Raw genomic sequence first — 26,151 nt, 5'->3', positions numbered from 1 at the left:
ACATACAGCCTCCCGAGCAGGACACTTCAGACGAGGGTGCCGGACGTTCCCACAAAAATAACACTTCTGAATCCTAGAGGCAACAGCCGCTGAAGTAGAAACTGTTTCAGAATCTAGTAAACCACTCCTATTAAGTCCACATAATTCCTTTTCATCCGGAACTGCCGAAACCACAGTCACAGGCCGATTAAAAAGAGCATAAGAATCCGAACTTCTCTGAGCCACATCCAATGTAGAAGCTTGCTCAAAAGCACTCTTAAGATCCAAAGTCTTATTTTCTAACAACCGCTGACGAATTGATCTAGACAGTAATCCATTAATAAAAGCATCCCGTACCGATTCTTCCTTATATTCTTCAGCCGTCACGGCCTTATAATTACAGTTAACACTAAGGCACCGAAGTGCTTGTAAATAAGTATCCAAAGATTCTCCCACCTGCTGCCTATGGGCAGATAGAAGGTGACGTGCAAATACCTCATTCTTTGGTTTAACAAAAATCTTTTCCAATGTAGAAATAGCCACTTCGTAAGTTTTACAGTCCAAAATATACACATCCGGAGCAATGTAGTTGATCAGCATATTCAGCTTATTTAGAGACTCTTGATCCAACACGCCCAAAAAGTTTTTAAATGTACAATACCAATGTTTCCATTTATCATCCACTCCTGCAGAATTAGGGTCAGCATTGAATCGTTCTGGTTGAAGATATCGCTCCATTCTGACATAAAGTTAATAAATTGAAATAAAGAGAAGTGTACCTTTTCGACTCGGAGCAGCGGGAGCAGAGGAGGAGCAGCCGGGTATAAAAACCCACGACCAGCGAGGCCCGAGAGCACTCGGAGCAGCGGGAGCAGAGGAGGAGCAGCCGGGTATAAAAACCCACGACCAGCGAGGCCCGAGAGCACTCGGAGCAGCGGGAGCAGAGGAGGAGCAGCCGGGTATAAAAACCCACGACCAGCGAGGCCCGAGAGCACTCGGAGCAGAGGAGGAGCAGCCGGGTATAAAAACCCACGACCAGCGAGGCCCGAGAGCACTCGGAGCAGCGGGAGCAGAGGAGGAGCAGCCGGGTATAAAAACCCACGACCAGCGAGGCCCGAGAGCACTCGGAGCAGCGGGAGCAGAGGAGGAGCAGCCGGGTATAAAAACCCACGACCAGCGAGGCCCGAGAGCACTCAGAGCAGCGGGAGCAGAGGAGGAGCAGCCGGGTATAAAAACCCACGACCAGCGAGGCCCGAGAGCACTCGGAGCAGCGGGAGCAGAGGAGGAGCAGCCGGGTATAAAAACCCACGACCAGCGAGGCCCGAGAGCACTCGGAGCAGAGGAGGAGCAGCCGGGTATAAAAACCCACGACCAGCGAGGCCCGAGAGCACTCGGAGCAGCGGGAGCAGAGGAGGAGCAGCCGGGTATAAAAACCCACGACCAGCGAGGCCCGAGAGCACTCGGAGCAGAGGAGGAGCAGCCGGGTATAAAAACCCACGACCAGCGAGGCCCGAGAGCACTCGGAGCAGCGGGAGCAGAGGAGGAGCAGCCGGGTATAAAAACCCACGACCAGCGAGGCCCGAGAGCACTCGGAGCAGCGGGAGCAGAGGAGGAGCAGCCGGGTATAAAAACCCACGACCAGCGAGGCCCGAGAGCACTCGGAGCAGCGGGAGCAGAGGAGGAGCAGCCGGGTATAAAAACCCACGACCAGCGAGGCCCGAGAGCACTCGGAGCAGCGGGAGCAGAGGAGGAGCAGCCGGGTATAAAAACCCACGACCAGCGAGGCCCGAGAGCACTCGGAGCAGCGGGAGCAGAGGAGGAGCAGCCGGGTATAAAAACCCACGACCAGCGAGGCCCGAGAGCACTCGGAGCAGAGGAGGAGCAGCCGGGTATAAAAACCCACGACCAGCGAGGCCCGAGAGCACTCGGAGCAGCAGAGAGCAGCGAGGAGGAGCCCGGCTTAAAAACTGGCGGCAGTTGCGAGGCGTACCAAATCAACAGCAGAGGAGAGGGGTAAATAGTAATCAGTGTGTGACGTCACCAGGGAGCAGCTGGTGCAGTCGGGAGAGCAGGAGGCCAGTAACTCTTATATAGGTGGAGCTGTTGCTAAACCCGAAACACTACAGTGTAGTGTCTCCCACCCTCCACCTCCTCTAACCTTTTAGGGGTTAGGGGAAGTTGAAAAGGTAGTTTCAATTTATTTTATTTCAGGAGCCTAACCTAGGTGGAAAAGGTTCCAGGACAGGAGGCGGCAGTGAAAATACAACACCAGAAAACAGGTAGGTGACTGGTTGGTGAGTACTTTCACAAACTTATTCTAAGTAGAATTCAATAATTAAGCTAAATCGTAGTAAATAAAAAGGTCTTGTAAGGGTTAAGTCATGGAAGGGCAGCTCAGACCCGTGTCATGCTCCTCCTGTGCCATGTGGGAAATCAGGGACACTGTCCCTGACAACTATGTGTGCAGGAAGTGTGTCCAGCTGCAGCTCCTAGCGGACCGCATGGCGGCGCTGGAGCTGCGAATGGACTCACTCTGGAGCATACGCGATGCTGAGGATGTTGTGGATAGCACATTCAGTGAGTTGGTCACACCGCAGGTAAAGGCTAGCTCAGACAGTAAATGGGTGACCAAAAGGCAGGGTAAAGGCAGGAAGGTAGTGCAGGAGTCACCTGTGGTCATCTCCCTCCAAAACAGGTTTACCATTTTGGGTACTGTTGGGGGAGATGACTTATCAGGGGAAGGCACCAGCAGCCAGGTTCAGGGCACCATGACTGGCTCTGCTGCACAGAAGGGCAGGAAAAAGAGGGATAGGGCTATAGTGATAGGGGATTCAATTGTAAGGGGGATAGATAGGAGTTTCTGTGGCCGAGACCGAGACTCCAAGATGGTATGTTGCCTCCCTGGTGCAAGGGTCAAGGATGTCTCGGAGCGGGTGCAGAGCATTCTGAAGGGGGAGGGGGATCAGCCAGTTGTCGTGGTACATGTAGGTACCAACGATGTAGGTAAAAAGAGGGAGGAGGTCCTACAAGCTGAATTTAGGGAGTTAGGAGCTAAATTGAAAAGTAGGACCTCAAAGGTAGTAATCTCTGGATTGCTACCAGTGCCACGAGCAAATAAGTTTCGAGAGAGTAAGATAGATAAGCTAAATACGTGGCTTGAGCAGTGGTGCAAGGGAGAGGGATTTAAATTCTTGAGGCATTGGAACCAGTTCTTGGGGAGGAGTGACCTGTACCAAGGGGACGGTCTACACCTGAACTGTGAGGGAGCCGATGTCCTCGGGGTAATATTTTCTAGGGCGGTTCGGGAGGATTTAAACTAATTTGGCAGGGGGATGGGAACCTAGGTAGTGGAAAAGAGGGAAGTCATATGAAGTCAGAAATAGATGGTAGAAAGGTGAGAAGCAATAAGCAAAGGAGAGAAACACAAAGGGCCAAACTAATTCATAATGAGAGTGTGAAAAAAGCAAGCCTGAAGGCTTTGTATCTTAATGCTAGAAGCATTAGGAACAAGGTGGATGAATTAGTTGTGGAAATAGAGGTAAACAAGTATGATTTGATTGGGATTACAGAAACGTGGCTGCAGGGTGGGCAAGGCTGGGAACTTAACATCCAGGGATATACAATATTTAGGAAGGATCGGCAAAAAGGTAGGGGAGGTGGGGTAGCATTGCTGGTAAAGGAGGGGATTAATGCAATGGAAAGGAAGGATATTAACTCGGATGAAACGGAATCTGTATGGGTAGAAATGAGAAATAGCAAGGGGAGGAAAACGTTAGTGGGTGTGATATATAGGCCTCCAAATAGTAATATGGAGGTGAGGGAAGGCATAAAAAGGGAAATTAGAGAAGCGTGCGATAAGAGCACAGCTGTCATCATGGGTGACTTTAATTTACATATTGATTGGACTACCCAAATTAGTAAAAATTCTGAGGAGGAGGAATTCCTGGAATGTTTTCGGGACGGTTATCTGGACCAATATGTCGAGGAGCCGACTCGAGATCAGGCCATTTTAGACTGGGTATTGTGCAATGAGAAGGGACTTATCAGCAATCTTCTTGTACGAGGCCCCTTGGGTCAGAGCGATCATAATATGATCGAGCTCTCAGTCGAGATGGAGAGTGAGGAAATTGAATCAGAGACTAAGGTCCAGAACTTAAATAAAGGGAATTACGAGGGTCTGAGACGGGAATTGGGTAAGATTGATTGGGTGGTGTTTCTGGGGGGATTGACAGTGGAGAGACAATGGCAAGCATTCAAAGATAGAATGGAAGAATTCCAGAACATGTTTATACCGGTTTGGCATAAAAATAAACCTAAAAAGGTGACTCAACCGTGGATAACGAGGGAAATTAGGGACAGCATAAAATCAAAAAAAAGGGCATATCAACTGGCAAAAAAAAGCACCAGACCAGAAGATTGGGGGCAGTACAGGATACAGCAAAAGAGGACAAAGGGATTAATCAGGAAGGGGAAAATAGAATACGAAAGTAAACTTGCAGCAAACATAAAGACAGACTGCAAAAGCTTTTATCGGTATATCAGGAGGAAAAGACTGGTAAAATCCCAAGTCGGTCCCTTGCAGTCCGATTCGGGAGAATATATAATGGAGAATAAGGAAATGGCAGACCAATTAAACTCATACTTTGGTGCTGTATTCACAAAGGAGGACACAAATAACCTCCCAGGAATATCGGCAAACATAGGGACTAATGAGAGGGAGGAGCTGACAGAAATTAGTATCTCTAGGGATATGGTGTTGGGTAAGTTGAGGGGACTGAAGGCCGACAAATCCCCGGGGCCTGATAAACTACATCCTAGGGTACTTAAGGAGGTGGCCCTGGAGATAGCAGATGCTCTAAGGATCATCTTCCAGAACTCCATTGACTCGGGAACAGTACCCGTGGATTGGAGGGTAGCTAATGTTACCCCAATATTTAAAAAGGGGGGTAGAGAGAAAGCAGGGAATTATAGACCAGTAAGCCTTACATCGGTTGTGGGCAAAATGCTAGAGTCCATTATTAAGGATAAAATAGAGGAGCACTTGACAAATGGGGAAAGGATCGGACAGAGTCAACATGGATTTACAAAGGGTAAATCGTGTTTGACTAATCTGCTGGAATTTTTTGAGGAAGTAACTGGTAAAATAGATGGGGGAGAGCCAGTGGATGTGGTGTACCTTGACTTCCAGAAAGCCTTCGATAAGGTTCCACACAAAAGATTATCATGCAAAATTAAGGCTCATGGAATTGGGGGCAAAGTATTAACGTGGATGGAGAACTGGCTGGCGGATAGAAAACAGAGAGTTGGAATAAACGGCTCGTTTTCGGAGTGGCAGGCAGTGACCAGCAAGGTGCCGCAAGGATCTGTCCTGGGACCCCAGCTGTTCACAATATATATAAATGATCTGGATCAGGGAATTGGATGCAATATTTCCAAATTCGCTGACGACACTAAACTAGGAGGAGGGGTGGGCTCTGATGAGGATGTCAGGAGGCTACAGTGCGATTTGGACAGGTTGGGGGAATGGGCGGATACGTGGCAGATGCACTATAATGTGGATAAATGCGAGGTTATCCACTTTGGGGGTAAAAACAGGAGGGTAGATTATTATCTAAATGGCAATAGATTGGGAGATGGGGAAGTGCAGAGGGACCTGGGTGTTCTTGTGCACCAGTCACTGAAGGAGAGCATGCAGGTGCAACAGGCGATTAAGAAGGCAAATGGTATGTTGGCCTTCATATCAAGGGGGTTCGAGTATAGGAATAGGGATACCTTACTACAGCTGTACAAGGTGCTGGTGAGACCGCATCTGGAGTATTGTGTACAGTTTTGGTCGCCCCATCTGCGGAAGGATGTTCTTGCCATGGAAAGAGTGCAACGGCGATTCACCAGGCTGATACCTGGAATGGCGGGAATGACCTACGAAGAGAGATTAAATAGTTTGGGCTTGTACTCACTGGAGTTTAGAAGATTGAGAGGGGATCTCATCGAAACATATAAAATTATGGCAGGCCTGGACAGGCTGAATTCAGAGAGAATGTTTCCAATGGCCGGGGAGCACAGAACCAGGGGCCACAGTCTAAAAATAGCGGGCAAATCATTTAAAACAGAGATGAGGAAGAATTTCTTCACTCAAAGAGTGGTGAGCCTGTGGAATTCCCTGCCACAGAGGGCTGTGAAGGCTAATTCAATAAATATTTTCAAGAGAGAATTGGATATATTTCTGAAGGCTAAGGGGATTAAGGGTTACGGAGAAAAGGCGGGGACGGGGTACTGAACTGGTAAGATCAGCTATGATCTCAGACGAAGATCAGCCATGATCTCATTGAATGGCGGAGCAGGCTCGAAGGGCCGAATGGCCTACTCCTGTTCCTATCTCTATGTTTCTATGTTTCTATGTTTATTCGGGTTACGACATATCCTCTATCATGGGAGGCCAGGACGTGTTTTGATAATTTTAAAAAGGATATCCTTGGAGCAGTTGTGCATTCTATTGATGAGCAGGTTCCTTTTGTGATTGAGACGGACGCTTCTGATTTTGCAATTGGGGCTACTCTGAACCAAAACGGAAGACCTGTGGCCTTTTTCTCACGTACCTTGAACAATAGTGAAAAAAGGCATTCTTCAATAGAGAAAGAGGCGTATGCAATAGTAGAAGCACTGCGTAAATGGAGACATTATTTATCGGGGTGACATTTTACGTTGGTAACTGATCAAAAGTCTGTGTCCTTTATGTTTGATGTCAAACATTTTGGAAAGATTAAGAATGATAAAATAATGAGGTGGAGGATTGAGTTGGCATGTTACCATTTTGATATAGTTTATCGTCCGGGGAAGGATAACGTTGCTGCTGATGTGCTGTCGAGGGCTTATTGTTCTGTGATTCACGGAGATACGCTTATTAATCTTCACAATGCCTTATGCCATCCTGGGGTTACGAGGATGATACACTTCGTACGCAGTAAGAATTTGCCCTTTTCAGTTGAAGACGTCAAGCGGATGACTTCATCATGTTCTATCTGTGCTCGGTGTAAACCGAATTTCTTTAAGCCTCAACGAGCTCATCTTATAAAGGCTACTTCTCCTTTTGAACGTTTGAGCGTCGATTTCAAGGGGCCTCTTCCTTCAACTACTCAAAACCGATATATATTTACTGTTGTGGATGAGTTTTCAAGGTTCCCTTTTGCTTTTCCTTGCGCAGATGTATCAGCTGCTACAGTTATCAAATGTCTGACTCAACTTTTTGTCATCTTTGGGATGCCTGCGTATATCCATTCGGATCAGGGAAGTTCTTTTATGTCTTCCCAGTTGAAGGAATACCTTCAGAGTCAGGGAATTTCTACTAGCAGAACTACCCCGTATAATCCCCAGGGTAATGGACAGTGCGAACGATACAATGGGGTGATCTGGAAGGCAGTTATGTTGGCTTTGACATCCCGGAACCTTAAGAATACACAGTGGGAAATGGTACTGCCTGATGCCCTGCATTCCATTAGATCATTGCTTTCAACGGCTACTAATGTGACCCCCCATGAAAGGCTCTTTAACTATCCGCGGAGATCTACTACGGGATATTCAGTACCTTCATGGCTTACTATGCAGGGACCTGTGCTGCTTCGACGTCATGTTAGTTTGTCAAAATATGATCCTTTAGTGGAGGCGGTGGAGCTGTTGGAGGCAAATTCCCAATATGCTCATATTCGATTCCAAGATGGGAAAGAAAGTACCGTTTCAATTAAAGACTTGGCTCCTTGTGGTGGCCAGCCCTCTTCTGAGGATATTAACAATAGTCATGATTCAGATAATGTGGATGTTGTTACAGATACTATGAATATTTCCAATCCGACTGCAGATAATTATACTTCTATTAGTCAGCCCTTGATGGATGTTCATGACCGTCCCAGTTTACCTCCTGATGGGATTTCTAATCCGGAAACTGTTGAAAATCGGGATATGGATAGCCTTCCTGCAGAAGATACTTCTGTGTCTCCTGGTGTGGGAGGGCAAGGAATTTCACCAAGGTTAAGAAGGTCGACACGAACAAGATATCCGGTCGACCGATTGAAAATGGACTTTTAAATTGATAGTAATGTTTTAAAATTGTTGAAATATTATATTATATTGTTTTAGTTGAGAGATACTTAATACTTATGTGCAATGTTACTATTTGTTGTTGCTCACTTAGTATTGTGTCATGTTGAATAGTTTTATTTTGTCTGTGCATAGTTTTAGTTGTAAATAATTAATTATAAATTGTAAAGGTTATTTAGGTTGGAGTATATTTTAAAAGGAGGGGTGAATGTGGTGATTATTCTCTATGTTTAGTAAGAAGTATTGTGATTGATTGTTTGTTTCCTGCCTTGGGATATATGCTGTAATCTCATTGGTAGTTGATGTCATGTGATTTGTGGTGGCCATCTTAAATTCAGTTCTTTCCAGCCTTTAGTTGGGACTGGGTGTTGAAGATGTGCTACAGGATTTTTAAGTTAATAAAGCCTAGATTAGAAAGGCAAATCTATTCTTTATTTCAACATGCAAGTGGATAGAGCTACTGAAGATGAATTTCAATATGGATAAGTGCAAGTGATAACAGAACAAATAAAGGAGTACAAAGTTACTCAATAAATGGTGTTGTACCAGTTCGGGGAGGGGCTGAAAAATATCTGGAAATTGTTTCGCGTGGCAGACTGACGCAAATTGGGCCCAGGAAACAATACCTGTGCTGGAACAAGTTGTCTCGTGGCACGCCCGTGTAGGGGTGGCGGGTGTGGCGCGTGCGCCCAGTCAGTTATGCCCCTGACTGTCTGTGAGTGGTTCGAATCGCTCCCACGCCCCTGGGTTCTAGACACCGGACTTAGGTACAGGCAGTGATACAGAAAACTTGAGTAGACAGGTGGCTTGGTGTAAGAAAACCAAGATTTTATTAAAACAGAAAATAAAACAGTCTTATGAGAAGTCACTAGTATAAAATACAGGCAAATACAAAATAACTATACTTATACAGGGAATGGGGAAGACACGGCACATCGAGGGAAAAACAACTACATTAACAATCCCCTTATCCTTATCCCACCCCCTATACCTAACTAGATTAAGCTATGAGGGGCCAGAATTCATGCTCACCAATCCAAAGCAAAGCCAGCTGTTTTAATGGATGCAGGTTTTGAGGTGTGGTCTTCTGTCCTTTTAGGTACCCCGTCACCCTGTGGTCTTCAGGGCGCGGTGCTGGAGCTGCTGCTGTGACACACATTTCTTCTCCTCAGCTACCGTCGTCATCTCGTCGCGATGAGTTCTCCTCTTCTTCTCCCTCGGGCGGTCGTCGGCGGTAACGTTGTGCCTATAGGGCAGTTGGCAGTCTTAACTGCTTAGATTTTCCTACCCAAGCGTTAAAATGCCAGTATATTCGTTGTGGCGTGGACACCTGCGTTTTCGCAGTTCTCAACAAGATGTTCACCTCCCCAAGCGCCAGTTTATAACTAGGCACCTGGCCTTAGCAATACATTTTTCGCTGCCCTGCTCTGCTCTTATTGAGTTGGTACCTTCTTCTTCGTCTCTTTTCGTCTCGTCTCGTTCGGCTACTATATAAGTCCTGGGCTGTCCGCTTAGTTTCGTCTCGCCTCCTTTTTGTGGCCTGGGTGTCCTGGATGACTATGGACTCGGGTCTCGTTCCCCTCCCCTGCAGTTGGTATGGTGTCCTTGACTGCTGCAAAATTTACTGTGGGGAGCGAGGAGAGAACCCGCCACGAGGCCAGGGCATGGGTACGGGCGGCGGCAGCCCAAGGCAGAGCAAGAGTCAAGAGCCAAGAGGGCAGAGAGCAGAGAGCAGAGAGCGATTGCTACTGGGGGCCTACAGTTATACTCCTTTCGATAGCCCCTTATCTGTGCGCCAAATCAGGTTAGTTCATTGTTTCAATTTTGGCGGGCTGTTTTAAATGATTATAGCAATCTAAGTTAACTGGTTTTAGATGGCCATTTATCGCACCTAATGGCCTGATGTCCGGGCTGTATTGTCTTTAATGCATTCTAATCGGCCTGTCCAGACTTGATGGCTCCCATAAGCTGTTTCCGATTATTTATGCGGACAACCTAATGGCCTCAAGTATAGGCCTAACTGGTTTTGATCTGCCTACGATCTGACGTAATGCATATTCAATGTTTGCTGTCTGGTTTCCAAAACACAAAGGCCTAGAAATTCGGTGGGCTGCGCCACCAGTTAGTGCCTAAAGAGGGCACTCAGTGGCTTTAGCGCCACTGGCCACGCCTCCCGCGATATTTAGCGGGGCGCTAATGGCGGTGTTAGCCTGTAGCGCTGCGCCACCACCGATGACGTCATCAGTGTGCGCAGCGCCCCGCTACCGCCCCGATCACGATATTTGGTTGCGCCCGCCTCTATAACACCGGTCGCAAATCGCGCCCAGTTCACGGGGCCTACCTGTGGCGGTAGTGGCGCAAATTAAGGTGGAGGTGCGGGGCGGCCATTTTTTTTGGTATCCGCCTGCCAGCACCTCCGTCTCCGGCCTCCTGATCCCCCCCCGGGCAGTGCCTGCTGTGTCCCGAGAGCCCGGTACTTCTCCTCGGTGTCGGGCTCTTTTGCCGGCACTCGCGATCGGTCGTCGCACTGGTGCAGGCCCCTCCCCCTTAAGAAGGGGAGGAAGGCCTGCAGTACCGCAGCGCGCCGTGCCGCAGCGTGTGGCGCTCGAGCAGCGCCCCGCGTCCCTCTTGGGGCGCTCAAACTGAATTTCCGGCGGGCGCAACAGCTCCGTTCGCAGTGGTAATTCCGGCACCCAGGCGAGCTTGGTGCCCCATTTGGGGCGCCACCGAATTTCTAGGCCTAAGTCCTTTTTCACAGAAACTGCATTTTAAGTTTCGATTTCCCCAAAGCTGCTTGTGCTGCTACAGAGTCCAAGCTGTTAAAAATCTTGCAGGCTTTTGGTCACGAGGTGCGGACGCCATCTTTTGGGTACCCTTTTTTAAAATGTCCATGCAGGGTCCCTTTTATTTATAACCTTGGGGGAAATGTGGGAATTTTGCAAATCTTACACCCGATATTGTGCATTGAGCCTCAATTGCATGAGTCCGGTAAGCTGCAGACATCTGCTGGGCATCCCCAGACAGCTCACCGACAAAGGGAATTTTAATTTCGGGCCACTGGGAGAGGAGGGGGGGAAGTGATCGGGAGGGAGTGGGGAGCTGACCGAGGGAGGGAGGGGATGTGATCAGGCGGTGGGGGGAGGTGACCGGGAGAGGGGGGGACGCGATTGAGAGGGAGGGAGGGGGTTGGTCAAGAGCAACAGTCTTCAGCACTGCAGTAGTGGTGGCTGAAAAATTATTAATGATATATCATAAAATTACAGAGTTTGCTCTAGTCATGGTTTATGTAATGTTTGGAAACATTTAACAAAAAATGCAATTAAGATATGTGAACTTCTGCCAGCTTATGTATTTTATAAACCCGTAAAGAATTATTTGTTTTCTCCTGATATGACCTCTTTGCTTTCAAGTCAATGAATCATGTGGGTTTAAGCATTTACGAGTGAAAAGTAATCTCTATACAACAATTTGACATTTTATTTTGTTACTAAATCATGGAAATTGCTACTTATGATTTTCTATAAGGTTATTTACAGGGTTTGCTGCCAATATATTGCATTGATGATATTATATTCATAAATTAAATGAATTTGCAGTTATTTCCAGCCAAGAAATGAATTGAAAATAGATGGGGTATAATTGAATTTCGAATAGCGGTAAGAATTCTATTATGGAAATAATTTAAGTGCTTCATTTATAAAAGCACTGACTTAAAATGTATTGCCTTTTCATTTTAATTTACCAATGTTGCCTACTGTGCCCAGTTATCCATTGACCCCTTCTGGACAGCCAATTGTTAATTTGCCCCCTCCTTCCAAGTCATATTATTGCTCAACCACCCTTTGAGACTTAACTTAGAGTAAGTGCATTACTCCTTTTTGATTGTAGTTACTGACAAATGGTTAGATATATAAATAGTAAGTTAAGGGATAAAAATGGGAAAGATCAAACATCTTTTAAGAATTTTCCCTAACTTCATCTCAAATTGTCTCTTTCCTACATCATCTTCAGTTCTATTGTGCAGAGGTGACATCTCAGTCTAAGTCTCGTCTGCATTTCTTTTTTGCATAGATCTGCTCCCTTATGGTATAACTTGTGCTTAATGCCTAATTTCAATTTCACAGCAATCTAATTTGTTTATGTATGTCAGCTTGGAGGAACATTCTCCTAACAGAATAAGCTGAAAATTACTTTAGCATGGAAATATAAATATATCAGTTGAGAGTTAAATTCTATTATAGCATGTATATGCCATTAGTCAAAGCATCTATGAGACTGAAACCACACTTATCTGAGTTCTGCAAAAATGTGATTAAGGTGGCCTATGCCAGCAGCACAGAGGACTACCTGGCCTAATTTTCCAATAGGTGCCATCCTCCTTATTTTTATAAGCCACAAGCACAAGAAAAGCTTGTCTAGGGAGCTTAGTTTATAGCACACTTGCCTGGGTGCTGGAAAATCCAGCCAGGACACAGCCTTTAAAGGGCTGCAGTTAGACATTAAAGGAAAGTTGTAGTGGGAAAAAAATTGGAGCAGTTGATCACAATGGCACAGCAACGACATGTGACCAACACTGTTCCCTTTCCTGCTGAAGAATTGCAGGTCCTGCAACAGCAGATTCATTAAAGGAGGGTGGCACAATTTGGGGCTGAAGACCACCATCCAATAAAAGCACAGGTAATTGCTAACTGAAGAAAGTACTGACTCGGCTCACACATCAACTTATAACTGGCTGCAATTGAGGAAGAAGTTTGCTGGTATCATGAGGTAGGTAATGGGAACTGTGCTTCTCTCTAGGAACATAGGAACATGAGTAGGTCATTGAGCCCCTCAAGCCTGTTCTGCCATTCAAGGAGATCATGGCTGATCTGTGACCGAACTCCATGTACCCACCTTTGGCCCTATCCCTTAATACCTTTGGTTAACAAAAAGCTATCAATCTCAGATTTAAAATTAACAATTAATCTAGCATCAATTGCCGTTTGCTGAAGAGAGTTCCAAACTTGTAGAAGTATTTCCTAATTTCACTCCTGAAAGGTCTGGCTCTAATTTTTAGACTATGCCCCCTAGTCCTAGACTCCCCAACCAGCGGAAATAGTTTCTCTCTATCTACCCTATCAGTTCCCCTTAATATCTTGAAAACTTCGATCAGTTCACTCCTTAACCTTCTAAATTCTAGGAAATACAACCCTAATTTGAGTAATCTCTCCTCGGAACGTAACCCTTGAAGTCTGGATATCATTCTGGTCATCCTACGCTGCTCTCCCTCCAAGGCCAATGTATCCTTCCTAAGGTGTGTTGCCCAGAACTGCTCACAGTATTCCAGGTGTGGTTTAACCAGGGTTTCTTTAGCTGCAGCATAACTTCTATCCCCTTGTATTCTAGTCCTCTAGATATAAAGGCTAGCATTCCATTAGCTTTCCATTAGCTTTCATCTTTTCAGATTATTTTCTGTACCTGTTCATGACATTTTAATGATCTATGTACCTGGACCCTCAAGTCTCTTTGGACCTCCACTGTTTTTAGCCTCTCACCATTTAGAAAGTACCCTGTTCTATCCTTTTTTAGGTCCAAAGTGGATGACCTCACATTGAAATCCATTTGCCACAGTTTTGTCTATTCACTTAATCTATCGATATCCCTTTGTAATTTTATGCTTTCATCTACACTGCCTACAATGCCCCCAATCCCCCATTTACTGGTGCCTTTCCCAATCAGCCATTTACTGGCACCACCCCCCCCCCAATTCCCCCATTTACTGGTGCCTTGCCCAATTCCCCATTTACTTGTGCCTTCCCCAATCCCCCATTTACTGGTCCCTTCCCCAATCCCCCATTTACTGGTCCCTTCCCCAATCCCCCATTTACTGGTCCCTTCCCCAATCCCCCATTTACTGGTCCCTTCCCCAATCCCCCATTTACTGGTCCCTTCCCCAATCCCCCATTTACTGGTCCCTTCCCCAATCCCCCATTTACTGGAGCCTTCCCCAATTCCCCATTTACTGGTGCCTTCCCCAATCCCCCATTTACTGGTCCCTTCCCCAATTCCCCATTTACTTGTGCCTTCCCCAATTCCCCATTTACTGGTCCCTTCCCCAATCCCCCATTTACTGGTCCCTTCCCCAATCCCCCATTTACTTGTGCCTTCCCCAATCCCCCATTTACTGGAGCCTTCCCCAATCCCCCATTTACTGGTGCCTTCCCCAATCCCCCATTTACTCGTGCCTTCCCCAATCCCCCATTTACTGGTGCCTTCCCCAATCCCCCATTTACTCGTGCCTTCCCCAATCCCCCATTTATTGGTGCCTTTCCCAATCCCCCATTTACTGGTGCCTTCCCCAATCCCCCATTTACTGGTGCCTTCCCCAACCCCCCATTTACTGGTCCCTTCCCCAATCCCCCATTTACTGGTGCCTTCCCCAATCCCCCATTTACTGGTGCCTTCCCCAACCCCCCATTTACTGGTCCCTTCCCCAATCCCCCATTTACTCGTGCCTTCCCCAATCCCCCATTTACTGGTGCCTTCCCCAATCCCCCATTTACTGGAGCCTTCCCCAATCCCCCATTTATTGGTGCCTTTCCCAATCCCCCATTTACTGGTGCCTTCCCCAATCCCCCATTTACTGGTGCCTTCCCCAACCCCCCATTTACTGGTCCCTTCCCCAATCCCCCATTTACTGGTGCCTTCCCCAATCCCCCATTTACTGGTGCCTTCCCCAACCCCCCATTTACTGGTCCCTTCCCCAACCCCCCATTTACTGGTCCCTTCCCCAATCCCCCATTTACTGGTGCCTTCCCCAATCCCCCATTTACTGGTGCCTTTCCCAATCCCCCATTTACTGGTGCCTTCCCCAATCCCCCATTTACTCATGCCTTCCCCAACCCCCCATTTACTGGTGCCTTCCCCAATCCCCCATTTACTCATGCCTTCCCCAATCCCACATTTACTCATGCCTTCCCCAATCCCACATTTACTCGTGCCTTTCCTAAACCCCATTTACTGGTGCCTTGCCCAATCACTCATTTACTGGTGCCCCTCAAATACCCCATTTTCTGGTGCCTTCCCCAATCCCCCATTTATTGGTGCCTTCCCCAATCCCCCATTTACTAGTGCCTTCCCCAATCCCCCATTTACTGGTGCCCTCCTCCAATCCACCATTTACTAGTGCCTTCCCCAATCCCCCATTTACTGGTGCCTTCCCCAATCCCCCATTTACTAGTGCCTTCCCCAATCCCCCATTTACTGGTGCCCTCCTCCAATCCACCATTTACTAGTGCCTTCCCCAATCCCCCATTTACTAGTGCCTTCCCCAATCCCCCATTTATTGGTGCCTTCCCCAATCCCCCATTTACTGGTGCCTTCCCCAATCCCCCATTTACTGGTGCCCTCCTCCAATCCACCATTTACTAGTGCCTTCCCCAATCCCCCATTTACTAGTGCCTTCCCCAATCCCCCATTTATTGGTGCCTTCCCCAATCCCCCATTTATTGGTGCCTTCCCCAATCCCCCATTTACTGGTGCCCTCCTCCAATCCCACATATACTGGTGCCTTCCCCAATCCCCCATTTACTGGTCCCTTCCCCAATCCCACTTCTGAAGTATATAGAATGCCCAGAAACTGACATGCCAATACCCAGGCTCAGCACCTTGTGTGGTGCCAATTAAATACTCGCAGCAACCAAGAGAAGGAAAACATTGGCAGCAGAAAGCCACAATATCCAAAAATGGTAGAACTCCCAGCAAAATCACTAATCTACAGGGCAAAAAGCAGTCAAATTTACCCAAAAATTAAAAAAAAAAAATGAGTTGACCATGACATCTATCTACCTTCAAGAGCCATGCTTGAACAAGCCTGGCATCTGGTTTCCTGGTGTGCCCATTTCAACTGGGCAGGCAACATGCCGTGGGATGTCCCTTGCCCACAGTCAGAATTTCAGGCAAAGGACCTAACTTCCGTAACTATTCAATTTAAATGCAGCCTGGACATGCCAGTGATGTGATCTCATCTTAGCTGCAGAAATCACAGGCCTGATTTCCCTACCCAAACTCACTGCCTGTGAGGTTCAATGCCCCATGTGGGGATGTAGAAAATCTACTCTTTTATGTAATTTGTCTTGAGGCATAATTTTTATAATGCAACATTGGTATTCTAGCCCCTGCCTTGCCACAGTTTTGCATTTTTGAGCTGTGAGATTTAAATGTCATAATTATGCAAATTAGCCACATAACCAAATAAAAAGATTGCCTTGGGACCAACAATAACAAAAAGGCTAAATACCGTAGCAGTAGCTCCACAAACTCTGAATCCACGAGAATGAGGAAGCGAGAAAAATATGCAACGTCAGCTGCCTGAATTGATGAAATAAAAGGCCAAGTTATTGCAATGCCATGTGCCATCTCTAAATCTATCAAAATCAGGGCAAGTAGCCAAGAGCACTTTAAATGACCTAAAGCAGAGGAAGAATTCAAAGCTGGTTAAGGGAAGAGGAAGTTCTGCCACAAACTGCTATTTCCCCAGTTCATCCAAGAGCAGGTTGTGGATGCGCTGTGACAGTATTAGACGGTTTTGTTACTGTTGGTCCGTAGGCAAACTTTTTCATTTGGTTATATGGCCAATTCCGATAATTGTATTGTTGGAGGCCTTGTCGTGGATTTTGATAATCGGTGGGCAGTACTGTGTGGCGGGGACAACGTGGACCACTTTCCATACCTCGGGAGCCTACTGTCAACAAGGGCAGACGTCGACGACAAAGTCCAACACCGCCTTCAGTGTGCCAGTGCAGCCTTCGGTCGCCTGAGGAAGAGAGTGTTTGAAGACCAGGACCTCAAACCTGGCACTAAGCTCATGGTCTACAGAGCAGCAGTGATACCCGCCCTGCTGTATGCCTCAGAGACATGGACCATGTACAGCAGGCACCTCAAAGCACTGGAGAGGTACCACCAACGCTGCCTCCGCAAGATCCTGTAAATCCATTGGCAGGATAGGTGCACCAACGTCAGTGTTCTTGCTCAGGCCAACATCCCCAGCATCGAAGCTTTGACCACGCTTGATCAGCTCCGATGGACAGGTCACATTGTCCGCATGCCCGATACGAGACTCCCAAAACAAGCGCTCTACTCGGAACTCCGGCACGGCAAGAGAGCCCCAGGTGGGCAGAGGAAATGCTTCAAGGACACCCTCAAAGCCTCCTTGAAAAAGTGTAACATCCCCACCGACACCTGGGAATCCCTGGCCCAAGACCGCACAAAGTGGAGGAGAAGCATCCAGGAAGGCGCCAAACACCTCGAGTCTCTTTGCCTGGAGCAAGCGGAAGCCAAGCGCAGGCAGCGCAAGGAGCGCACGTCAACCCAAGCACCCCACCCACCCGCCCCTTCAACCACCGTCTGCCCCACCTGTGACAGAGACTGTAGGTCCCGCATTGGACTAATCAGTCACCTGCAAACTCATTTTTAATGTGGCAGCAAGTCATCCTCGGTTCCGAGGGACTGCCTAAGAAGAAGAAGAAGATTGTTGGAGGATCAAAAGCAGATCCAGTGACTCAGGAATATCAGAACCATAATCATTGCCACTTCTGCTTTTCACCTCAGAACACACAAAAAAAGGAGCCTGAGATAAACCTGAGAAAATGCTGGAAATGCACAGCCGAACATTCAGCATCTCAGACAGAAAGATAGGCTAATGCTTTAGGTGTACTCTTCATCAGAAGCATGCTCTGTTTCTGTAGTCCTCCAACAGACTGACAGTGACACCACACAAAGGGGGTCATTTGCACTTTTGCCAGGGGTGATAAGTTGGCAGTACTGTTTATTAACCCTGGAAAAATTGGGCGGGTGTAGAATGGGCGGCCAATCCACCACAGCCAGTTTTCTGCCCCGCTGAAAGGGAACATTACCCTCAGTATTGGCAGGTTCTACTGTTTACAATGGGAAACAAATTATTCATGAAATTCCTGGAACTATGATGTGAAATTCTCCTTGCAGAACCTGAAGATCTAGATGTAACTTTTAAAATGATAGATAAGCACTCCAGAGCTATATTTTCAGTAGTGCACGCCCCATTAGATCATTCATATGTGTAGGTTCAGGGAATTTGGCACTTGAGTAAGAAGCTAACATTTCTAATCATAGCCTCTGTCACCTTCCAAATAAATATCAGGGTAAAATTAAAATACTGAGTTTGATATCTGTAAATTCACCCATCGCATCTCCATGCCCTGTCTTGTCTAAATTCTAAGCCCAAAATTGGTAAGGGATGTTTTGATTAGCTAGGTATCTGACACACAAATTACCATGCTCAAGAGATTTTAAACCAAGCTACTGGCAAAACTACATATGCAGAATTTCTGTTTGCCTAATATGGAGTACACACTCTCTTCCCATCTGGACACATTCTACTTATCTAAGCCCAGAGAGCTTAGGCACTGGTGGGCAGAGCCAAAGCTTAGGGACCCCAAGTGTGTGAGGGGTAAAGCTAGAAGTTAACCAGCTAAAACCATGCAGCTTATCAATATAAAGCACTGGTAAGCTTCCCGTTGCTTGTCCTACGAGTTAGAACATTGGTTTGCAGAGCTACTTGGAGCCGTGTGCAAAGATTCCCAGCCACCAGTGTCACGACTACTCTTCTAGATTGCATTAGTGAGCCAGAATAGCTGGTCAGTCAGCAACAGTGCCCTGGAGAACTACTGACCTGCCTGGGAAAACATTACCGAGATTGCCACAGATGGTTGAATCATTCTGAACCTCCATCGCCAGGTGGATCATTTTGAAGATACTTAGGGGGTAATTTGAACTTAACTCTCTGGGTGGGAAACCCATGGGATTGGGTGGATCGCTGCTTTTACACCTCATCCAATATTACTCTCCAATGTCTTCAATAGAGAGTAAAATCGGGTAACGTGTAAAATCAGAGTTGCACTCGATCTCGTCAGTTTCCCTATGGGCAGTCTAGGTTAAAGTTCCCCCCGCCCAAAATCCTCTTTCCCTGATAAGAAAGATTGGCAAGGGTAAAATGTCTAGCTGCTTCTCGGGAATTCATAATGATCATGACATCACATACCTTCACTTTCATAGAATAAAGCCTGCATATAATGGATTGTTATTAGGTACATGTAAAGTCCGCGCCTCAATAATACACGGACTTCGGGAGAACAGCTTAACAGGTTCTTTACTGAACAGGAGGGCAACGTCAGACTGAAATACAGAAACCTGCTAGGGCCTTTTATACAGGGGTGGTCACTGCCAGTACTGCAGTCTAAAACCAGTTCTTCCCTTAAATGTACATACACAACAATTCCTCCCCTTTTAGATAAACAGAACATAACATTCATTTAACAACTAAAAATAACTAATTACAACTTTCTGGATATTATATACATCAACTGAAATAATCATTTATAAGTTCAGTCTTTGAGGAGGCTTCCTGATCCTGACTGGATAGCGCCTTTCTCGAGTATCCTGTTCTTGCGGCGAAGCTGATTCTGGTTCATGGTCACTGGTTGGTTCGTCAGCTTCCAATACCACTGCTTCTGAGGTAGACGCAATCTGTACTTCAGGTTGATTACCAGGTGCACCTTCTCATGGCACGGGTTTAGCTTGTTCCTGTGACTCTAGAATCTGGTAAGCATGGCGCCTCACAATGCTCTCTCCAACGTCCACTGTGTACATTAGTGGTCCCTGCTGTGTGCATATCGTTCCTGGCTGCCATTTTTCTGTTCGGTAGTCGCGGGCCAAGACTGATTGCCCTACCTTGAAGCTCTGGGTTTGCTTCTCATTTATGTGCTGGAATTGTTTATCCTCAACATCTCGTCTTATGTTTGGTTTGAGCAAATCCAGGCGACATCTTAGCCTTCGGTTGAAGAACAGTACGGCTGGAGCTTGGTTGGTTACTGCATGTGTCGCATTCCGGTAAGCAAACAAGAAACTATCCACCTTGTGTTGTAGTGGTATGTCGTCATTATACATTGCCTTTATGGCCTTTTTAAAGGTCTGAACAAACCTCTCAGCCAATCCATTTGTGGCTGGATGATATGGGGCAGATGTGTAATGTTTCACCCCATTATTCTTCAGGAACCTCCGGAAATCCTCAGACACAAACTGTGGCCCACTGTCGGAGCAAATCTGTTCTGGCAACCCATTCCTGGCGAAGATGGTCCTTAGGACTGCAATAGTTTTCTCCGTGGTGGTGGAGGACATTTTAATGACCTCTGGCCATTTCGAATGGGCGTCCACAGCGATTAGAAACATTGAGTCCATAAATGGACCAGCAAAATCAATGTGTACCTGTTGCCATGGAGATGAGGGGCACTCCCATGGATGTAGCGGGGCCTGTGGTGGAGCGTTTTGGACCTTCTGGCATCCTGTGCATCTCTTGGTCATATCCTCGATTTCTTTATCGATTCCCGGCCACCACACAAACGCCCTGGCTAGGCTCTTCATTTTTACTCCTCCCAGATGACCCTCATGAAGCTCATTGAGCACTCTATCTCTCAACTTGGGTGGAATTACCACTCGGGATCCACACATCAAGGTTCCCCGGCACACTGACAGCTGTTCTCTCCTTGGCGAGAATGCTGGCAACAGTGAGTCGCCATATGTTGGCCATCCCTTCACCGTCAAATCGTAGACCCGAGAGAGTGGCGGGTCATTTCGGGTTTCCTTCTCTATACTCGAGTTTGTAACAGGCAAACATTCGACTATGGTCGCATGGAATATCTCAACAGGGTCCACTGCCGGTGTTTCTTCTACCGTAGGCAACGGTAGGCGCGACAGTCCATCAACGTTTCCATGCTGTTTCGTACCCTTGTACTCTATGTCGTACTGATGTGCCCCTAGAAAAAGTGACCATCTTTGCAGCCGTTGCGCCGTCATCACCGGAACGCCCTTCTTTGGGTTAAAAATGGAGACCAGGGGCTGATGATCAGTCAATAGAGTGAATTTCTGCCCGTGCAGATAGTGATTGAACTTCTTCACCCCCCACACCAGGCTGAGGGCCTCCCTGTCAATCTGGGCGTAGTTACGCTCGGCTGAGGTTAGCAAGCGCGACACAAAGGCTATTGGCCTCTCTGAACCGTCACGGAATTTGTGTGACAGTACCGCTCCAATGCCGTAGGGTGATGCATCACATGCCAACCGAATTGGTAGTGTTGGGTTGTAGTGGGCCAATACTTCTTTTGAAGTGATTAGGCATTTACATTCCTGAAAGGCACGCTTACACTCATCACTCCATTTCCATGTCACTCCAGTTTGCAGCAGGGCATTCAGTGGGTGCAGAATTGTAGATAAACTCGTCAAGAACTTATGGTAGTAGTTCACCAACCCGAGGAACGACCTCAGTTGCGAAACATTTTCCAGTGCTGGAGCCTTGACTACAGCCTCAATCTTGTCCGGCGACTTATGCAACCCTTCCTCATCAATCATGTGGCCACAATACGAGATTTATCTCCTGAAGAACTCGCATTTGGGGCGGTTGGCTCGTAGCCCATATTCCTGTAATCTCGTGAGCACCTGCTCCAGGTTGGCAAGGTGTTCATTGTCATTTTCGCCCGTAACCAGGATATCGTCCAAATAACACTGGGTCCCCGGGATCCCTTGCAGGACTTGTTCCATTGCCCTCTGCCAAATAGCCGGGGCCAATGCTACCCCGAATACCAGTCGATTGTACTGGTAAAGGCCTTTGTGAGTGTTTACCGTGGGGTATTTTCTAGATGCTTCTTCCACCTCCATTTGTAGATACGCTTGGGCCAGATCAATCTTTGTAAAACGTTTCCCTCCAGATAGTGAGGCGAAAATATCTTCTATCCGCGGAAGTGGATACTGTACTGTGTGCAGGACTGGGTTCACAGACACCTTGAAGTCCCCACAGATGTGAACCTTCTTTGGCTCCCCAGGCGTGCTGCTCAATGCTTTCTTCATTACAGGAACGATGGGTGTGGCCCACTCGCTCCAGTCCACCTTGGACAGCACACCCGAATGCTCCAGACTCTCCAGTTCAGCTTCAACGGCTGGGTTTTGGGTTTGCGTTATCCTCAATCTTTATGGTTGCCTTTACTCCTTTTAGAGTCCCAAGTCCTTGTTGGAACACCTCTTCCGCGTCAGATTGAATTCGTGACAGACGTCCAGGTGCGACGTCATCATCCTTTTTGTCAGTCACAGTTAGCGCCAGAATGGAATGCCAATCCAATTGTATTTTTCAGATCCATTCACGTCCCAATAATGGTGGTCCTCCATCTCGTAGTATATACATATATAGTTTCTGTGTTTCCTTGCCGTTATATTTAACTGGCACCCTTATGTTTCCTCTGGGGTAGACCTTTTGCCCCGTGTATGTCTTCAATACAATGGACGTGTTCTTCAAGGGTATGTGTGAGAATAGCCGCTCATAGTCTCATCGATTCATGACAGTTAGGGCTGATCCTGTGTCCAATTCCATCTTTACTGGGGACCCTGCTATCATGAGGGTGACCCAAATGGTTCGGTGATCTTCCTTTGCGATCACGTTCTGTAACTTTAGACAACTTAGTCTCCTGCTCCCGGAGTCCTTATCACTCTCCTGATCTTCCGAACTACTGTCTGTCAGTTTCTTTACTTTCCTGTACTGTTCCTTAGTAGTTCTTGTCGTGTTGGTTTTCTTTCCCGACCTGCAGACTCTTGCTATATGTCCCATTTTTCCGCATTGCCTGCATAGTTTGTCCTTAAACCAGCAGTCCTTCTGCTCATGGGTTGTTCTGCCGCAGCGATAGCACTTTTCTGCTCCATACGCCATTTTGTTTGCGCTGTATTCTTGTGGTTTCTGTTGTATTTCCACAGCTCCCCGTGCTGCTGCTTAGTAGGATACTGCCACGCTGAAAGCCTGTTCTAGCGTCAGGTCCTTTTTTGAAAGTAGTCGTTTCTGGGTTCCTACACTCTGGAGCCCGCAGACAAACTTATCCCGCAAGGTGTCTGCCAGTCCTGCTCCGAACTGGCAATGCTTCGATAACTTGCGTAGTTCCATAAGATAGTCAGCATTGCTCTCATCTTTGTGCTGGTTTCTTTTATGGAACTTGAATCTTTCTGCTATCAGCAGCAGTGTAGGGTTTAGGTGTTCCTGTAAGGTATTAACAATCTCCTCAAAACTTTTCTCCATTGGTTTAGCTGGGGTAATTAAATTCCGCAATAGGCCGTACGTACTCGTGCCCATCAAATTCAATAATACCGACGCCTTCTTTCCATCGGCCACCTCATTTGCCTTGCAGTACACTTCAATTCTTTCCACATACGTGGTCCAGTCTTCTACCTCATTGTCGAAAGCAGTGATATTGCCACTTTTCGGCATCTTGGGTGATTTAAAATGGCGCCTCCCGCGCTTTTTCTTCTTCCCCAATGGAATAAAATGGCGCCTCCCACACTTTTCCTTCTTCCCCAATGGGATAAAATGGCGCCTCCCGCGCTTTTCCTTCTTCCCTTGCTGCCGCGCTGCTCCTAGTGTTCTACGGGGTAATGGCGGCGACCCGCGGCTTTGGCGTGTCTCGCTTTCCTTCCCCCCCATTTATTTTCTCTCTGCTGCCCGGTTCTTGAGCACCGACCGCGCCCTGTGCGCTCCACCCTCTCTCTCTCTTGTTTTCTTTTCCCGGCGACGCTGCGCGGCCCGTTTTGTAGAGCCGCTCGATCGAGCTTGAGCCCGCCGCAGTCCGGAAGGGTCAGCGCACTACCTGCTACCAGCACGATTTGCTGGAACACCTTAACTGGGGAGCCAAGCACAGCTCTCCACAGTCTCTGCCGCAATTCTCCGAACACCGATGAATTCTTTGGGCGGTTGCCCGCGGTCAACGCCCGTTGCTCAGGCTACGACCTCCAAGAAACCTCCTCTCAGGGCGAGATCCCCGTGAGATGATGCCACACTGCAGGTGATTTCGAACTTACTCATCGTCACTGTAAAGTCCGCGCCTCAATAATACACGGACTTCGGGAGAACAGTTTAACAGGTACTTTACTGAACAGGAGGGCAATCTTTTGTTTGGACCCAACAAAAGAAAACCAAAACAAATTGGACTGTAAATAAACAAAAGTTCAACTAAAACTTAACAAATCAAATTAAAATGTGGTTTTCCGGGTTGATGATGCACTCCAGTCCCCGCGGCGCCCACCGGTCGCGGAAATACTCAAGCGTGCCGGCGGACACCACGTGCTCCATCTCCAGGGCCACCCGGGCGCGAACATGGCCGCGGAAGAGAGGCAGGCAATCCGGCCGGACGACCCCCTCGACCGCCCGCTGCCTGGACCAATCGATGGCTCTTTTAGCCAGGCCCAGGAGCAGGCCTACAAGGAGGTCCTCCAACCTGCCCGCTCCCCTCCGCACCGGGTGACCGTAGATCAAGAGCGTGGGACTGAAGTGCAACCAAAAATCGAGGAGCAGCCCCTTCAAGTAGTGAAAGAGGGGCTGCAACCGCTCACACTCGACATAAATGTGAAACACGGACTCCTCCAGGCCGCAAAAAATGCAGGCGGCCTGGGAGTCCGTGAACCTACTTAAAACCATATTGCACGGGACCGCTCCATGCAACACCCTCCAGGCCAAGTCCCCGATGGAACAAGGGAGGACTCCCGCGTAGAGAGCCCTCCATTGGGGACCTCCGCCTCCGCCGGTCGGCAAGAGGCCACGCCAAGGCGTGTCCGGACGGCAGACGAAGATGGCAAAGTGGAGAGTATGCAGGAGCAGACAGTACAGGAAACCCCTCCGCGCGGAATGAAAAGGCACGGAGGGTATTTCCTCGAGACAGCTCAAGTTGTGAGGCGCCAGTTCCCGAGGGGAGTTTCGGGGCCGGGCGCCGATGAGGAATTCCGTCCGAACGGGGGTAAGCTCGGACGGGATCGCCCCATGTGCTTGAGCCGCCTCGATACACCTAGTGGAGTCAGGGCCCAGTGCCACTTTCATCGACTCGATGGCTTCGACCGCGAGCCGGACGTTAGCCCAGGACAGGCGCCGCGCCAGCTCCTCCGGCGCCATCCAGCCCGCTCCTCCGCCATCGAGCAGGTCCCCGACTCTGGTCACCTTGCCAGGCACAGCCCTGCCCTCCGCCAGCCGCCCGAACCCGCAGTCGTGGAGGTGCGGATTCCTGAGCAGCGGCTCCCGAAGGAGAGCCGCCGCTCCTGACGGGGGAGAGCTCCGCCTGGAAGCGACGTAGTTCCAAACCCATAGCAGTTCCTGGTAGAAGACAGGCAGCTCCCGCAGGCCGGCACGCCTGCAGCCCACTTTCACAAACAGGAGCTGCGTGTCGTAATTGAGGCCGTGCAGCTGGCGGAAGAAATACGTAGCCAGCGCTCACCATCTCGGAGGATTCTCGACGTACAGGTATCTCTGCAGCGTCTGAAGACGGAAAGTCGCAGCCTGGGTGCGAAGGCACACCAGCGCCTGACCGCCCTCCCTAAGCGGGAGACTCAGAACCGCGGCAGAGACCCAGTGCTTCCTTTTGTCCCAGAAGAAGTTGATGAGCTTCTTCTGCATCTCTGCGACAAACGCAGGGGGAGGGATCAAAGTGACCAACCGGTACCACAACATGGCGGCCACCAGCTGGTTTATGACCAGCGCTCGACCCCTGTAGGACAACACTCGGAGCAGTCCTGTCCAGCGTCCTAGGCGAGCGGTGACTTTGGCCTCCAGCTCTTGCCAGTTCGCTGGCCAGGCGTCCTCAGCAGGGTTAAGGTAGACTCACAAATAGAGGAGGTGCGTGGTGCTCCAGGCGAAAGGCCTGAACTCCTCCGGCAGGGAGTCCACCCGCCACTGACCCACCAGGAGTCCGGAACATTTCTCCCAGTTGATCTTGGCGGAGGATGCGTCCGAGTAAATCTGCTGGCATTCCCGCATCCTCCGCAAGTCAGCGGGATCCGTGACCGTGAGGAGCACGTCATCGGCGTAAGCCGAGAGGACAACCTCCACGCCCGGCCCTTGCAGAGCTAGTCCCGTCAACCTCTTCCGCAAGAGGCGCAGGAAAGGCTCCACGCAAACGGCGTATAACTGACCGGACATGGGGCATCCCTGACGCACCCCCCTCCCGAAGCGAAGGGGCGCCGTCAAGGACCCGTTAACTTTAATCAGACACTCCGCGG

Source organism: Somniosus microcephalus, chromosome 13 (assembly GCF_052327205.1).
Source record: "Somniosus microcephalus isolate GS21.2 chromosome 13, FLI_Smic_1.0, whole genome shotgun sequence".
Classification (NCBI taxonomy): domain Eukaryota; kingdom Metazoa; phylum Chordata; class Chondrichthyes; order Squaliformes; family Somniosidae; genus Somniosus; species Somniosus microcephalus.
Note: the sequence above shows the minus strand (reverse complement) of the source record.